The sequence below is a fragment of the Camelus bactrianus genome, chromosome 8 (genome assembly GCF_048773025.1).
Source record: "Camelus bactrianus isolate YW-2024 breed Bactrian camel chromosome 8, ASM4877302v1, whole genome shotgun sequence".
NCBI lineage: Eukaryota > Metazoa > Chordata > Mammalia > Artiodactyla > Camelidae > Camelus > Camelus bactrianus.
In genome coordinates this window covers 31,474,222-31,492,361 of record NC_133546.1, presented here as the reverse complement: position 1 = coordinate 31,492,361, position 18,140 = coordinate 31,474,222, and the positions used below count along the sequence as shown (strand labels likewise).

General features: G+C 35.8%; 1 protein-coding gene across 1 annotated transcript in view; it reads right to left on the bottom strand.

Annotated features, from left to right (window-relative positions):
• MTCL3 (MTCL family member 3) overlaps window positions 1-18,140 on the bottom strand; it is a 36,154-nt gene that overhangs the window by 9,616 nt on the left and 8,398 nt on the right. The window lies entirely within an intron of this gene.

Sequence of the window (18,140 nt, the reverse complement as noted above, 5' to 3'; positions counted from 1 at the left end):
TAATAATCCATACGTATGAATATCTACCATGTACCAAATACTGAGCTGGATACACAAAGATCAATTAAATAATGTACCTACCATTGGTCAGCTCACAATTTAACATGGGAGACAGGGATGCAAACAATTACAGTACAAGTTGGTAAACGCCATGCTTTAGGGACTTCATCTTAACATGGTATCACCACCATGAGAATGGTAGTTGCCACATGGCTGATGTTGAAAAAAAAATATTTGCTGAGTGACTAAGAAATATGAGGTTCTGAGGTCAAAGAGGAGGTTGGGGGTACAGACTGATAGGAAAAGCTGACAACATTTCTCAAAAGAGGAGGCTTCATGAATTTGCCAGGAACTGCAAATTAAATTCCTCACATGTTAATTTCTAACCCATATCTAGTGTTAAATGCAGGCATATGTTCAGGCTGCAACTACTCTCATTCAGTATAAAATGGAAACTACAGAACCAAATGAATAGTCTGTGTGGTTATTTATTTCTAGTTCACAGAAAGATGTTCTTCATGTTACTTGTATAATTTTCTTAGAAATAGAAGGTGTGGGGACTGATTCACCACAACCAGAAGTGATGTAAGAACCAAGCAGCAAAAACAGTGTCAAAAAAACCAAGACTATAGTGAGCTGAACTAGGGAATCCTGGAACATTCTGTGTAGGGGCTATCTACAAAGAAGCACCTAAATTCACTTTATTAAATATTTATGGAATGCTTTTACTTTGAGTGTATTCTACCATATGTTTACTTAGTGCTTACTAATGCACTTCAAAAGATACAATAATAAAACCAACATAGTCCCTGCTTATTTTGAAGTTCCTGATTTACTTGACAAATGGTCTGTTTGGTCTGCAATTTAATACAGTGTGATGAAAGAAACAATATTAACTGGCACTGATTAAGTATTAATTCACGTCAAACACTTCACATACATTATCTCAACTAATTCTTAAAACACCCCTCTTAGCCTTACTTGCAGATAGGAAGACTAAAGCTTAGAGAGGTTAAATTATTTAAAGCAGTGGTTCTCAAAGTAGGATCCCCAGAGCAACACCATTAGTGTCACTTGGTAACTTGTCATAAATGCGAATTCTCAGGACCCACCCCAGAATTAATGAGTCAGAAACTCTGGAGATGCGGCCCAGTGAGCTATGATTTAATCAGCTCTCCAGGTAATTCTGATGCACGGTGAAGTCTGAGAAGCACTGCTGTCAGTAGGTAAGTAGCAAAACCAGGCCTTGACCTAAGTCTTTCTGATCTTTATTATTTACTAGATTGCAAAGAAGAAAGACTTCATTCAATCTGGGGCTGGAGATGGTGTGGGAAGCTAGTAATGATTTCCAGAACGAAGTAACATCTTATCTTGAATCTGGTAGAGGAGGAGTAACGCAGTGGAAGATAGAGAGGAGAGGGAAGGGAAGAACAAAGCATTCCATGTAGAAAGACCATTTCTGGGACATAAAGAAATTTGGGATGGCTGTAACAAAGTGTTAGGAGAGAGTGACATGGAATTTGCCACCACACCTTGAAGGACATTGAACAAAATTTAATTTTTATCTCACCAAGGTCAAATGATTGTTCTAAGGTCAATTAGGAGTATTAAAATGTTTAATTATTAAATTAAATTATTAGATAAATAAATAAAATTATCAATTTATCAAATTATTAAACAAATAAAATTATTAAATTAAAATAGTTTAATTAGATAATTAAATAATTTATTACAGTGTCCATAATCAGACTGTCACAGAAGAAATACAAGACACAAGGGTGGTAGTCCAAATGACCAGGAGGGAAGGAGATGGCCTGCAAGGGAAATGAGGGAACGTACACTCTCATTCTGAGAACATTTTGGAAGGTCTTTGCTTTTCATTCATTCATAGATATTTGTTGGTTTCTGGCACATATACAGTACTTCATGGTTATACAGATCTGACTGAGAACTATTTTCGTCTCCCCTCAAAGAGTTAACTGTTTATGATGGTAAAAAGAATGCAGATAATTAGCTAAAACAGTATATAGAATTAACTCATGTATTAATAAAGAACAAATCAAAGACTGAGAGAGCAAAGAAACAGCCATGATTCCAGATCCGGGGAAAGCAGAGAAAATCACTCAGGAGGGTTAATCTTTGAAGGATGCACAATATTTCAACAGAAAGAAAACCAAGTAAACAACAGGAGCAAAGACGGAGGAATAAGCGTGCCTTAGCGATTCACTGGCTTCTGAAAGAAGCAATGGAGGTAGAGACACTATAGCGATGAGATTGAAGAAGACGCTTCAAGGACAGAGGTCAGCTTGTGGAGCTGAGAAATGCAGACTTTATCCGGTGGGTAATGTTAAAATGAGCCCTCTAAATTAACATAGGAGAAAATAGGCCATCCTTTCCTAAGAGACATTTTCTATTTCACTTTTATTTAAATATCACTCAAGTGGGGTGTCAAACCCAAATAAAGCTCTGAGCAAAGGTTTCCCTTGAATAAAAATATATTGCCTTTAAGGCACCTCTAGGACTACACATACCTTTAGGTATCACATAAATTTTCAATAAATATTTAATCATCTTTTCATATTCCAGTAAGTTTTTATTAACTTTCTGAATCCAATGAAACAAAGATGAGAAATTCATTTGGGTAGAGAAAGCTGGAGAAATAAGGAAAGCTCAAATAGTCGTATCTTTCCCGTGAGGATAAAATTTCATCACCTCTACCTCCCCTTCCAATCATCCTGCCCCACCTTCAAGCACTAAATCCAGGAACCTCTATAAAGGGACCAGTTTGAGAGGCCAGGACTAAATCTCACATTTTCATCTTTGTTCTTAAAGTAGGCACTTCAGATGGTTCTGTTGATAAATACGCTGAAGACATGTCTTGTCCACATCTTAAAATTTCTATCCTCAATTAGTCCAAAAGAGGCTGCTGTTCTTTTCATCCATGTGAAAGCCATGAATTAGAGTTTTGCCAAAAATTATGCTTGCACAGCAATTATATAAATTGGATTTGTGTTCTAAAATATTTTGAGACTAACTCTTCCTCAATTAAAATTTGCTCCACTTCTGAATATCTTGCATCTTTGTGTCTTCAGAAATTAAATAACAGAGAGGAATTTGTAAAAAATGCTATTTTATATAAATTATTTGTATAAAAATCTCCTATGTGTTTTATAAGATTAAAGGGAGATCCATTTGTATGGTGATTAAATCAAGAGGGAAACTACAACTGTATTAATACAGGATTTACTGAGCACTAAATGTGTGCCAGGTACTTCTTTTTTAAATTGACATATAGTCGGTTTACAATGTTGTGTTAGTTTCTGGTATACAGCATAGTGATTCAGTTATACATACACACACACACACACACACACACATATATACATATACACACACACATATATATACATACACACACACACACATATATATATACCTACACACACACATGTATATATATGTGTGTGTATATATATTCTTTTTCATTATAGGCTACTACAAGGTATTGAATATAGTTCCCTGTGTGCCATGGACTTCTCTGAGCACTTAATTTGTACTCACTCATTTAATCTTATCACATCCTTAGGAGTTTGCCACCATTCCCTGATGCACACAAAGGATAAACCACTCAGCTAGTAAGTGTTAGAACCAGAATTAAGTTACCCAGCTTCACAGCTCTTGCTCTGAACAACATCCCCCGGTTACTCCAAAGGAAGCAACGTACAAGGTTATATTATTTCTGAGCATATCCTTCCTATGCTGTTATACCACAGCTGCGTGGGTTTGGGGCACTAGTTTACATGTATTGCACATGAGCAATGTATTTTTCTATTTTCAACACAGCAAACATGACATACACACGCATTGGTTCTCACAGCTATCCTATAAATACTTGGGACTTCAGGGCAACATTGAAACTGAGGCATGAGGATGTCTGACTGAAGGTTGAAGGAAAACTGAAAGAAGCAGGAACTGTGGCTGTGCTATGGTCTGAATGATCGTATCTGCCCCAAAATGTATGCTGAAGTCCTTAGGCTCTAACAACTTTGAGCCAACACCAAATTGACATAGCTGGGATCACATTCTCTGTTATTTTAAGTTTTGTTTTTTTAATAAAAGAATCCAATGCATTTTCCTTTTCTTGATTCCTTCTTCCTTTTTTTCTTTTGTGCTGATGTACACTGACTATAGAGTTGTATAAATTCTTTATAGCTAAGGAATATTAATACGTGACGCTTGTAGAGCGTGCTGTCAAACCAGAGAGAAAATATCTGAACCTTTGCTTCTGTGGGAATCAGGACTATCTCCTCAGGACCTCATGGCTTTGAATGGCTCTAGAGTCACATAGGGTCTTTCCTTTTTAAAAGTCACTATTTGGTGCCAATCATTACTTTAGATCTATTTCTTCTGCTCTTTTCCAAACATATTGCTTGTTACTAGTGCTTAAATGTTCTTAGATTGGAACTCACTTTCCATGATTAATACAGTGAAATTTAGGTAAGCCCCAAAATTGAAAAGCAAAATATTGCACTTAACTCCAGAAAATCCAAAAGGTCTGAAGGAATATGTGATAGCAGAAGGACAAAAAAATGAAGACTTCTCTCGTTAATGGGATGTGGTTGATATAGAACTAGAGGAAATGAAATTGGGAGGAAACAGGAGATAATACTGTCATACTTGGGGCTTATGAAATCTTTGTGAAAAACATCCCTTTTAAAAGCTAGGTTTGGACCCAGTAATTCCTGCCTTTCATTGTGTGCTTTATACCTATGGTCAAAACGTCTCCTAGATCTTTAGGGAGAATTGGTCTCTGCATTCTCTAAGCTACTCTAGTATATTTGGGGGTTCAAGGCTCCTGGTGAGAGTTTCTAATACAAGAATCTCTACAGTCATTGTAGAAATCTTCTTTTGGAGCAGGATATAGGTTTGTAGAAGGTCTTCCAAATTATCAATAATAAACTGATCCCAACGCAAGACCACTTTGCTTTAAGAAAGCAAAGGCAATGTGAAAATAGTGCTTCTCTGATATTTACATCATATATTATGCTTGGATAAGTATCTTGAAAAGGCCTTAGAAAGCCCTGCAGAAGCAAAAAGATACAGAACTGGAAGCTTTCTCAGTTGAGACTATTTTTTTAAACTTGAGAGCCCGGTTAATGACTTTTGAAATAATAATCATTTAAAAATTAGATACTTGATAGAACACTCCCTTACACCATACACAAAAATAAACTCAAAATGGATCAAAGACTTAAACATAAGACAAGATACAATAAACCTCCTAGAAGAAAATATAGGCAAAACATTATCTGACATACATCTCAAAAATGTTCTCCTAGGGCAGTCTACCCAAGCAATAGAAATAAAAGCAAGAATAAACAAATGGGACCTAATTAAACTTACAAGCTTCTGCACAGCAAAGGAAACCATAAGTAGAACAAAACGACAACCTACGGAGTGGGAGAAAATTTTTGCAAATGAAACCAACAAAGACTTGATCTCTAGAATATATAAGCAGCTTATATAACTTATCATCAAAAAAACAAACAACTCAATCAGAAAATGGGCATAAGATCTGAATAGAAATTTCTCCAAAGAAGACATACAGATGACAAACAGGCCATGAAAAGATGCTCAATATTGCTAATTATCAGAGAAATGCAAATCAAAACCACAATGAGGTATCACCTCACGCCAGTCAGAAAGGCTATCAGTCAAAAGTCCACAAATGGCAAATGCTGGAGAGGTTATGGAGAAAAGGGAATGCAGTTTGGTGCAGCCACTGTGGAAAACAGTGTGGAGATTCCTCAAAAAAACTAAAAATAGACTTACCATATGATCAGGCAATCCCACTCCTGGGCATATATCCAGAAGGAACCCTACCTCAGGATAACACCTGCACCCCAATGTTCATAGCAGCATTATTTACAATAGCCGAGACATGGAAACAGCCTAAATGTCCATCAACAGATGACTGGATAAAGAAGATGTGGTATATTTATACAATGGAACACCATTCAGCCATAAAAAACAACAATGTAACACCATTTGCAGCAACATGGATGTTCCTGGAGAATGTCATTCTAAGTGAAGTAAGCCAGAAAGAGAAAGAAAAATACCATATGAGATCACTCATATGTGGAATCTAAAAAAAAAAAAAACAAAACATAAATACAAAACAGAAACAGACTCATAGACATAGAATACAAACTTGTGGTTGCCAAGGGGGGTGGCGGGGTGGGAAGGGGCAGACTGGGATTTTAAAATGTAGAATAGATAAACAAGATTATACTATATAGCACAGGGAAATATATACAAGATCTTGTCATAGCTCACAGCGAAAAAAATGTGACAATGAATATATGTATGTTCATGTATGGCTGAAAAATTGTGCTCTACACTGGAATTTGACACAACATTGTAAAATGACTATAACTCAATAAAAAATGTTAAAAAAATAAAAATTTTTTTTTAATTTTTAAAAATAAATTTAAAAAAATTAGATACTCAATCTACAATAAATGTATGCTTACTAAGCTATGAATGTCATCAGCAAATGCAGATGTATAGTCCCTTCTCATTTGCTCTAGTTAATGAATTGAGTTCTAAGCACCATTGCATTTAGCAATTAAAATACATTTAGAAAATTATGGCTGGGCAGTGAAAGCAGTTCCTTATGGCTTTTCTCTAAAATGAGTCAAATGGAAAAAAAAAAACCATGGCCAGCATTTATAAGTTAAAATGATATGCCCAGTCTTTTTTATATTGGATCTTGACCAACTTCTATCTAATTAAGGCAGTGATATTAATATCATTTTTGTATCAGCTTTAGAATCTTGTAAGAAATATGCTTGAAGCACCATTACAAGATGACAGGAAGCTAAGGGGTGGGTATTACATAGGTGCTTTAACATTATTCTTTACACAATCACACATTAAAGATATTTTGTGATAAAATTTTAAAGGTCATAGTATTCAGCATTTCCTGAAATGCACTTCAAGGGAGTAGAAGCAAGTTTCTGGGGCAATTTCTAGTCTAGGTGGAAAAGTACCACAATGGTACTCTAACCATACACCATTAACCTAACCTCTATCCATATACCAATACATAATTTGAAATCTACTTACTGATAATAGAACAAATGCTCATTGAAATAAATTATAATCTGATTTTACTTTATATTAAGGGGTATCTTCATATCCTTTGAAAGTGTATTGTGATCAAGTTAGCTCATTTCAAAGTTATTTGGGAATAAATAATCACTAATTTCAGAAATTTCACTTTGAACAAAAACAAGTACCATATTCTCAGCTGAGTCAATTTACTTAGTCACTTGATGTAAGGCTAAAGAAGGCACACACATCTTCAGACATGAGAGCAACTTAACTGCTACACATACAGTAGTGCCTTAATAAATAATAAGTAAGTACTTGGGGGACACATCCATGAACAGAGAGCATGAGATGTCACTGGAATAGGAAGAAAATATTCCATATATCAAGGAAGTTATGGAAAGATGAACCAGATTCATTTCCTATGGTATTATTTACCCTGTTCACATCATTGCTCAAATTAAAAGAATTCAGGGGTAATATAACTTGAAGCTAACACTTTTTTCTTATTCTTGAAGGCAAAGATTAAAATGTACATGCAGTAAGACTGGAAACTAAGATTAATAGTAAGTATTTGCCAGAATCTGGGGAAATTTTCCTTCAACAATAGCATCAGTGGAATTCAACAAAGAAATAATGTATCTTGTACGTAGCCTTACTGTCTGAAATAGAAGAATTGGAGATGCAAACCAATCAAGATTAGACAACCCTGTTTCTTAAAGGGTTAAACACAAATTCCCCATGACTCAGCAATTCCACTCATATATACCCAAGAGAAATGAAAACCTATACTCATACAGGGACTTGCACAAGAATATTCTTAGCATTATTCACAGTAACTCACATAGGAACAATCCAAATGTCCATCTACAGATGAATGGATACATAGAATTTGGTGTCCATGTAACAGAATAGTATTCAGCAACAAAAATGTGAACTATTGATAAGTGAAATGACACAGATGAGCCTCAAAAACATTATGTTAAGTGAAGGAAGCCAGGAAAATAGACTATACATTGTATGATTCAATTTATATGAAATGTCTAGAAAAGGCAAGTCAGTAGACAGAGGAAGTATACTGGCAGTTGGAGACGAAGAGTAAATGGGCATAAGGGATCTTACTGAGGTGATGCAGATGTTCTAACACCGACTTATTGTCATAATTGCACAACTTGGATTAATTAACTGGGTTAATTGATATGTAAAGCATGCCTCAATAAAGTTATCAAAAAAAAAAAAAAAACAAACAAACTAGGCAGCCAACATATCTACATCCCTACTTTCTCCCACACGTAAATATTGCACAAGCCCTTTTTGTCTTATCACATATCTGGAGAACCGGCCTGGCCTATTTGCAGTCAGCAGCTCTCTTGTTAAAACTGCAATACAAGGAGGAAACAGGCAGGGAAGGAGCTAGACAATTAACTGTGCAATGGATCAAGAGACATATTCTTTTCTTATCCGGGGCTTCATGGGTAGAAGTACAGACAGAAAAGCCTTGGAAGCACCCATGTTGGCGTTTACTGTTTTTCATATAATAAAGGCAGGCAAAGAACAAGTACAAGCGGCTTCAAATTTTTCTGAGATTCAAGTTTTCCTCATAGTCAGTGTGCCTGAGTGCTGCAACAGCAGACTCTCCTGTATTCTTCCAGAATAGGCCAGAAAGATGAACGTCTACTAGCATCAGAAATTGGGCTGGAGTCGTACATATCAAATTGCACCACAGCTTTGGATCTGAGAGTGGGCAGTGAGGGGGACTAAGAAAGTAGTTACACAGTATCTGACCGAGATTGAATTCAGAAAGAAAGCCTGACATTCAATGATAACATTTTCTAAAAAGAAATAGAAATTAGAAAAAGAGATGAAAGTGTATCAGACAAAGTCATTTCAAAAGGGAAAAGATAGTCTTTTCCACAAATGGTGCTGGGGCAACTGGAACTCCATATGCAAAAGATGAATTTAGACACCTAACTCACACCACACACAAATGTTAACTCAAAACTGGTCGTAGACCTGAATGTAATTTCTAAAACTAGGAAACTCTGAAGAAAAAAAACAGTAGGACAGTTTTCCTGTACATTAAGTAAAGATGTTTCAGATGTGAAACCAAAAACACAAGTGATAAAGGAAAAACAAACCAGACTTCATCCAAATTTAAAAGTTTTACACTTCAAAAAACACCATCTGATAAAAGACTTGTATCCAGAATATACAAAGAGCTTAAATTCGAACTCAAGAATATGCAGATTAATAATCCAATTCAGAATAAAAAGTTGAATTGACATTGCACAAAAGAAGATATGTGAAAAGAAAATAAGCACGTGAAAAAAGGTTCCACATCACTAGGGAAGCACACATTTAAACCACAATGGTATACTGCTTAATACTTAATAGAATAGTTATAATGAAAAAAATAGTAAGCATTGGTGAGGATGTTGATAAATTGGGACCCTCCTCCACTGCCAGTGAGAATGTAAAGTGATGTAAACCCTTTGAAAAGAAGTTTGGCAGTTTCATTAAAAAGTTAAACATAAATGCATCATATGACTCATAAATTCTTAGATATCTATCCAAAGAAATCAGAACATAGGCCCACACAAAAACTTACATGTGAAGGTTCAAAGCAGCATTATTCATAAAAATAGAAAAAAAATCCTATGTCCATCAACTGATGAATGGACAAATAAAATGTGGTTTATATATACATATATATGTGTGTGTGTGTGTGTGTGTGTGTATATATACATATAAAATTGAGTATTATTTGGAAATAAAAAGGAGTGAAGTGTTGATACACACTACAACAAGGATCAACCTCAAAATCATTAGGCTAAGTGAAAGGAGCCAGATGCAAAAGGCCGCATATTGTATGAAATATTTAGACAATACAAAGCTATAGATCAGAAAAACTTGTTTGGGGGTAGGACTGATAACAGGGAGTAACTGCCAGTGGCACTCAGAATCTTCCTGAGGTGAGAGAAATGTTCTAAAATTGTATTATGGAGATGGTTGCACAACTCTGTACATTTACTAAAAAACATTACACTGTACACTGAAAACAAATGAATTTATGTTATGTAAATTATGCGTCAATAAAGTTGCTAAAAGTGTGTTGGGTCAATTTTTTCAAAGTATTCATCTAATATATATATGCATGACTGGGACATTGTGCTGTACACCAGAGATTGACACATTGTAATTTGACTGTACTTCAGTTAAAAAAGAAGTATTCAGCTAAAGAGAAAAGAAAAAACAAAAATTATATGTCTGAATATTACTTTGAAATAATTTTCAGAGCTACAGAAAGCAGCTTTAGAAAACATTAAGTTTTTAATAAGACAATGAATATGACCTCTATGAACTAAAAATAGAAAGTCATAGAGGAGATTAAACTCTGAAGAATAGGGAGCCTTTGGGAATAAGAAAACTCACAAAGAATACTAAAATTCAATTCAAAAATTAAATTTTGCACTGGAGTATTTAAAGAAGACAACTGACATGGCAGAAAATTAAGAAAAAAATAGAGTGTATGTGATTATCAAGCCTATACTACAATTTCCTTGGAGATAATAAATAAATGTTAATTTTCAAAGTAAACGGTCTATGCATTATGGATGTATTAGAAACAAAGACCACCACCTAGATATGCCCTGGTAATGTTTTTGAACTGGTTATTCCCTTTCAGTTCTCCGGATTCATTCTTTCCCCTTCTCTGTCCTGTTTTGTACTTCCGGAAGCTGAGCTCAGCAGGCAGTTGCTTTCTGTTTGGGTTTGTACAATAGAAGGCCCTGGCAGAAATGCTGAGGGATGGAGGGTAGGAGCAGAGAGAGTTCAGAATATTTCTCTTTGCTCCTTCACTTTTCCACCACATTTCAGTAGGAGCTAAGACCCTCCAGAAGACAGCTCCCACTGGGTGGACCCTGTCCACAGTTCCAGCGCTCACTGGCCCCTTTAACACTATTTCCTCAGCAATGTCCTCATCTCTAGAGGTGATGATGGTTTCCAAGTGTTGCTAGCCTTCTCTGAATGCCTCACCAGACCCAATTAAGAATATATCCCCTTAATCCTACCCACTCCACTGTGAGTAATCCGATTCATTTGACCCATCTAGGGTGAATTTTATTTCCTACTGAGGGACACTAATTGATACAAAAAGGCTAAAGAAAAATATCCATAAACATGCAGAGGGCAAGTAATTTGATGTATAAAGGAATCAAAGTCAGACCGATCTCACACTCTCCCCTGAAAAACAAAGGCCAGAAGCTAGTGGAACAAAATACATAATGTGAAAGAAAAAACTTTTGACTAATAATTCTATTCTACCATTCCTGTGTGAAGTCAACCAAATGCTATTTTTAAAAGTGCAAGAGCTTAGAAAATATAACATCCGCAGACGTTTCTTGAAAAAAAGAGCATTATCTAATCAACGAAAGATTATTCAAAATTGAGTTCTCAGAAATCTAAAAGTTATGGTTTAAAATCATTGACAATAAGTATTGAAATTGCTTATATGACTATGTAATTATATATGAAGCAAAGATGCTCTTTTAATTGAAAGTATATACTATAACAATGAATAATTTAATAGTAACGAACTTAGTCTATAACCCCATATTAAATTAACAAATACAGACAGTAATCCAAGGGATTGTACTAACTAAAAGAATTAATCTTGGGTTTCATTCTTGATTTTGGTAATTGGGAAAACTGAGAATTGTGCATGTATTACCAAAAAAAAAAAACTTTAAAGTTTTATCTCAAAGTAGAATTAGAACTATCTTAAATAAAAAAGTTATCATCTGAATCATTGTAGAATAATTATTCTAATTTAAATCTATTCATACCTCTATATAAATGAATCCAATAATTGTATTTTATCCTTGAAGGACAATACTTTCCATGTAACAGATTATCCTAACTATAAACAGATAGCTACCATTTCACAAAACTCTATGAAAACCCTTTCTTCCATGTGCAAGAAGGCAGTGAATATAACCACATACCAACATATTAGTCGCTCATTATGCACTTGAATGCAATAATCAATTGGGCTGTCTAATTATTTCTACTATTATTCAAGGTTCTTGGCCAATTCAAGAATGCCTACTTTGTGAAGGAAAGAAAAAATAATGCAGTTAATTTTATTTACCACTATGATTAGTTGGCTAGACAAATTGGAAATAACTAAGCTAGCTGGAAGATGAATATAGACCACTTTGAATTTTTAATTTTAAGCACTTCTGAGTTGAATCATGCTGAATATTAATGACCCCATCAAGTGAAATATATAAGTATAAAATGGAAAATGTCAAGAAAGAAGCTAAATGTCATCTTCAAATGTCATTTACCATCTGGATAAAGATCAGTTTAACTGACCCTGAAATATAAAAATGGAATTGGAACAGACATCAAACAAGTGATTGTGTTCCCATTAAAATGCAATGAAGTCTAAAATATTTGAGATATGACTGAATTTTCAATTTGGAAAATACTTTCTAATATACAGTGAAATTACATGCTATATTTACTCAAATGTAACACAAGTACTGGAAAACAAAGGAACCGAGTAAATTCTAATTTTAGGAGCTAAAGCTGGGCTCCTCTGACAGCAATCATATCTTCTGAAACACTTGTCTTGCCTGCACATTTATTAATAGTTTTTGTATGTATAATAGTCTTTGCGTGTGAGTTCAACAGAAATGATTCTTAAATTCAGAGAGCGTAGAATTTAGCTATGGAGTCAATAAAAGCTACAAAACAATCTAAAGAGTCTTGTGCTTGAACACAATAGCCTCTTCTCCCTGCTAAAATGTTTCTCTCTAAAAAGAATATTTATAGAGCAGCAAAGGTAGAGGAGAAACACTAATCCAGACAAATTACCACTGTCATCCCTGCTGATGGATGCAGGGAAGACAGTGCAGCCTCTCTGTCAGCAGACTGCCCCCCTACACCTTTGCAAATGTGAGCTAATGGATGTGAGCAGCATGGGCTAAGGACATCATAGAAGAGGGAACAGGACAGGTGGAAGAAGTTGGAATGACTTTATAGTAAAGTTAGATGTAAAGGGCAGCTTCAGAGAGTAGTAGACACTCATGAGAAAAGAGAAAGCAAGTGTTTCAAAGGCCCATATAAAAGAATTGGAGTCCTAGATCGATCTAAAATTTTAATCTCATGGAGGGGAAGGTATAGCTCAAGTGGTAGAGCACAAGCTTAGCATGCTTAAGGTCCTGGGTTCAATCCCCAGTACCTCCTCTTAAAAAAAATAAATAAATACAACCTAATTACCTCCCTCTGCCAATTAAAAGTTTTAAAAAATAAAATAAAATAAAATTTTAATCTCATGGACTTAAAAATTCTTTTTAGGAGTTAAATTTTAATCAGTTAACCTAGAGTTATGTAATAATAGTAATAATATATTATTATATAATATATTATTATACACTATTATTATACACTATTCTTAATAATATAATAATAATAATAATATATTGTTATGCTAACAAAAAAACCCTGATGTCTGTATCAGCTCTTACAGTTTTCCAAACACATTCACATATATTAATATCTCCTGTTAGCCTTGTGAATAGACTGGATTGGAAAAGTATTTATTTTCCTTTAAGAGGTGATTAAATAGAGTCAGGTATTAACTGACCTATCTGAAATAATACAGGTATTAAGTCTGTAAAAAGAAGAGATAAGATCAACAGATGGGAAAACATTTTTCCAGCTTTATGTTCTTAAGGTTGTTTTTTTTTTCCTGCAAAGATTCCTTTTTTGGTGTGATAAAATAGATATTTCCTATAGGTACTTTGGAAGTATTCTCCCAATGCCTGCCCAGAGCATTCCTCAAATGTGTGCTAGAGGTGCAGAACTTGGAGATTCTGGAAGGACTGAGGTCCCAACAGAGGGCAGGTCACCTGTGGGTCAGGAAGATGGAAGTGGCTGTGGAAGGGGCAGCCTGAGTCTCAGGGGTGAGGCCGACCTGGCCAGTGGAGACACTGGGCTTGGAGGCAGATGGACTGGAGCGGACCAGGTCTGCTTTCTGAGCCTTGAGTGTTCATCTCTAAAATGAAACTATTAACAATATACTGATACGTACAGTATCTTGTACAGTGACTGCCCTATAATTAGCACTCAACACTATTGAGCAACTGCAGCCCTGCGGTCATTTTCCACATCTCCCCAGCCAAATTCAATGAATTGACTGTTCTAGACATTGAAACTTGAAAGCAAATTTAGATAGTATTTAGGAGTGGCAGGATCTGAAGTCTTCTCTCATTTTCTAAATCTGAAGTTCCCATTTTCTCACCAAAGAACACAGAGGTTAAACTGCAGGGCTGACTCCCAGGGTGTCAGTGCTGTCCTCTTGTTTTCGAGCTCTTGTCCTCATTCTCCCGCCAAGAAGCCTAGGAGACCCTGTTTCAGGGAAGACTTACTGCTTCTGAGAAGCAGCTAGGGTTTGAGAGATGCAAAGAAGAGGCCTGGCAATTTCCAGCAAAGCCTCAAGAGACCTTTAGTTCTGGAAGTGGGGTGAGGCTGGAGTCACTTGTCTGCTTCCTTCCCATCTTGTCTGCACTGCCCTCAGGACCACGGAAGGAGCCCTGGTTCCAGTCAGGCTGCTTGTTCTCTCTGCAAAACAAGGCCTGAAACACCTCTCCTAATTTCCACTCATCCTCTCACCCAAAATTGTTTGTCAATTTTTGGTCCACAATTGCTGGCTACTGTGGACACCATGATGAATGAGACAGACTTACTCCTTACTCTCGGGGAGTTTACACTCTAGTGCAGTAAAAAGATATAGATAAATTAAATATGAAATAGCCATTGTTATACTATGATGGAATATGGTCTAACTGGCTACTTGCCAGGCACTGAACTGGATGCTGAAGATGCGACAGTGGTCAAAGTAGGTGTGGGCCTTGTCCTCATAGAGGTCACCACACTGGGATAAATGAACAACAAAGAATTCAGGACAGTGATGCAAATGTGTGGTTACTGTCGAAATACAACCTTTATAAGGCTGTCTTTTTAACTTGAGGTCACGGATTACTCTCATGGTGACATTAACTGGTATTCCCTTTATACACACTATATACATATTCAATAAATGTTTGTTTAAAAATGTTTCCTAAACTAATGTCTGATCAAAGTTTTTGGGTTTTAGCCTCGAGGAAAAGGCTGAGACAGCAGAGCTGTCCTCAGGCAGCCAAGGGTGGCCATGGTAGAGGGGAGGGGTAGAGAGTAGTGTTGATAATTACTGCTCCAAAGCCTAAAGGCACCCAGGGACTAGTTAGGTGACAGCCACACCCCTGAGTAAGGAAGGGACTAGGTTGTTTAATGGGGTCTGTTCTACATGAGGTTTTTGTCTGTCACACACACATACAAAAGCCAAGTTACCTCAGAGAGATTCTTATTATGCTCTTGGAAACATAAAGAATTTTCATCTTCAAAAAAATCAGAGAAGTCTCGTATTATTTAAAAAATACAGATAAACAACAAGTTCATACTGCATATCACAGGGAACTATATTCAACATCTTATAGTAACCTATAATGAAGATGAAAAAGACTATGGGAAGGAAAATAGGTATGTATGTGTGTCTGAAACATGATGCTGTACACCAGAAATTGACACATTATAAACTGACTATACTTCAGCTAAAAAACAAATAAATAACTCTGAAATAAAAATAAAATAAAAAAAAAACAGCAAAAGATAAATGTTTGGAAGTTTAACCAATGACCACTGCTTATTAACTCATATGCCACACAGCCTAGGGTGAGAACCTGCAGCCTTCTGGGGGCAGATTTCACTCCATAGAATTATATGGTTAAAGACCTCAGCTCAGAGACTTTTCGTGCAATTTAGAATGTCTCAGTACCACCATTCAATACTCTGGTATATTTCTTATTGGAAAAGATGGTGAATTCTTTGGTTATGATGGTGTCTCAGTGGCCTCTTGGGGTGGAGAACTAAGGCTACATACATAGTGGGGCTCAGATTATTCGGAAAGTTTCACTTGTCCTCAGGGTTTTCGCACATCAGGTGTTCAGTTCTGATTTCTACCCTAAGCCAGGCCCTAAATGCTGAAGAGTAGCAACAGCCAGAGAGAACCTTGTGGGTCTTAGTCTCTGTGGTTAAAAACTTTTTAGTGGAGCATTCAGTGAGTGCAAACTTGAGTTTAATGCAACATTCTGACATCTGTATCTTTGTGTCCTCCATGGTATTCATACAGCCATACTACAACAGGTAGTAAAATTACTGTTCAAGAAATGTCTGTTGGCTGACTAAATGAAAAAAATAATTACAGCAATAAAATAATAGTAGTGAAATGGGATGGCATCCTGACCATGAACAGACTTTCAAGAAGCACATAAGTGGATAACTGACAAAACAGAAAATAACATTTTTATAGAGACCTTTGAAAGCATTCAGTTTAATTTCTGCATTTAAAATAAAAAAAAAACTGAGGCCTACAAATTTCAAATTATTTGCTCAACATTACAGGGAATGAAAGGTGAGGTCTCAAAGCCAGTTTCTTGACTCCATGACGTATGTGCTGTTTAATAAACCATACACAACATAATGACAAAATGTCCTAATTTTATTTTCTGAAAAACTTAAACTCCTAATTTACTGATTATATAGAAAAGAACTGACAATTACTACAAAGGCTCATCCACCCGTTGGTTGCCCTCCATCATCATATAAAGGCTGTTTATGATTGTCCACATTCTGCTGTGCTATAACTGATTTTCTTAATGGTTGCTCTGGCGACCTCATGTGAAACCTGGTGTTGCCTCCATATCTGGTCACAGTTCATTGAGAATTTCTCTGCCTTGATTTGCTACTAAACTTAGACAACAGTGTACATTCCTTGGATTAAGTTTTCCTTCATGTTCCCAGAATTCTTACTTAACCAAATGTTTAAACCCTTATTTCAATGGTTATGATTTACTGAGAACCATTTCAAACCCCTCTTTAAGGCAGGTTGGATAGAGAAGTCGGGGAAGCAAACAACTCTTCAATAACTACATAGGTAACATGCTTCCATGAAGATACTGAAACACAGGTAAGCTCAGCTTTCAGGGACAGATCACTCCAAGTTCAGCCTAGAGCCCCAGGTCCTGTGTTAAACTGGTAGAGTCCAGAGTTAGAGACTTAGCTCCCTTGGGTATGGTTTATCAGCAAATGCAACAAACATTTCAACATACATTTATTGAACAATTTTTATGAAGCCATGACACTGGAAACATCAAAATCAATAGATGTTTTATATGGGAACTGTATGTGTCCTCAACAGGAGGTCCTTAGTCCATTGTTGTAAGAATCTATTATTTGTACAATGTCTTACTGTTTCAAGAACATAGTTTGAAATTCCAGCCAAGAAAGGAACTGGAATCTCACCCACACTGTACAGGGTGTGTAATACTGATATGTACTTTAATGTAAAAAATACAGAAATTTGAAGTTTATAATAAAAGTTCAATATGTTTCACAAAATAATCCACCAACAGGGATTTTCTGATCTGCTTACTACTTTGATTTCATTGGGAACTTGGCATCTGAGTCAAAGAAAAGTGCCACCTGCCCAAGACTTTGTCTTGGGAATCTTTTCAGACTGCATACAACTACATAATGTAATTTCATTTAAAGAAATCCAATCAAGTTTATAATTCCTAAATCAATACATCTTTTAAAATGCATTTCCAACAATTGGTAACTTGGAAGGCAAGTTTCCTATGTTAACTTGGCACATTATTCTTTGCTTTTAACTTATTCTCTTTTATTCCTGCCTATGTTATTCAACAAACTACTGCCTCTGAGAAGATAGGACTAAAATCATACTGTTTAATTGATGCACTTCAAAATATTTATGGTAATTTCATTAAAAAAGATCAATGACTACCATTCCATTTTTCAAATTATAAGTTAACTACCAGAACCAGGGGGAAATACTTGAATGCCAAAGAAAGTCCCCATTTAAACTGTCTCTTGAGCTGCTTCTTTGCTGATTTGTCATTCAG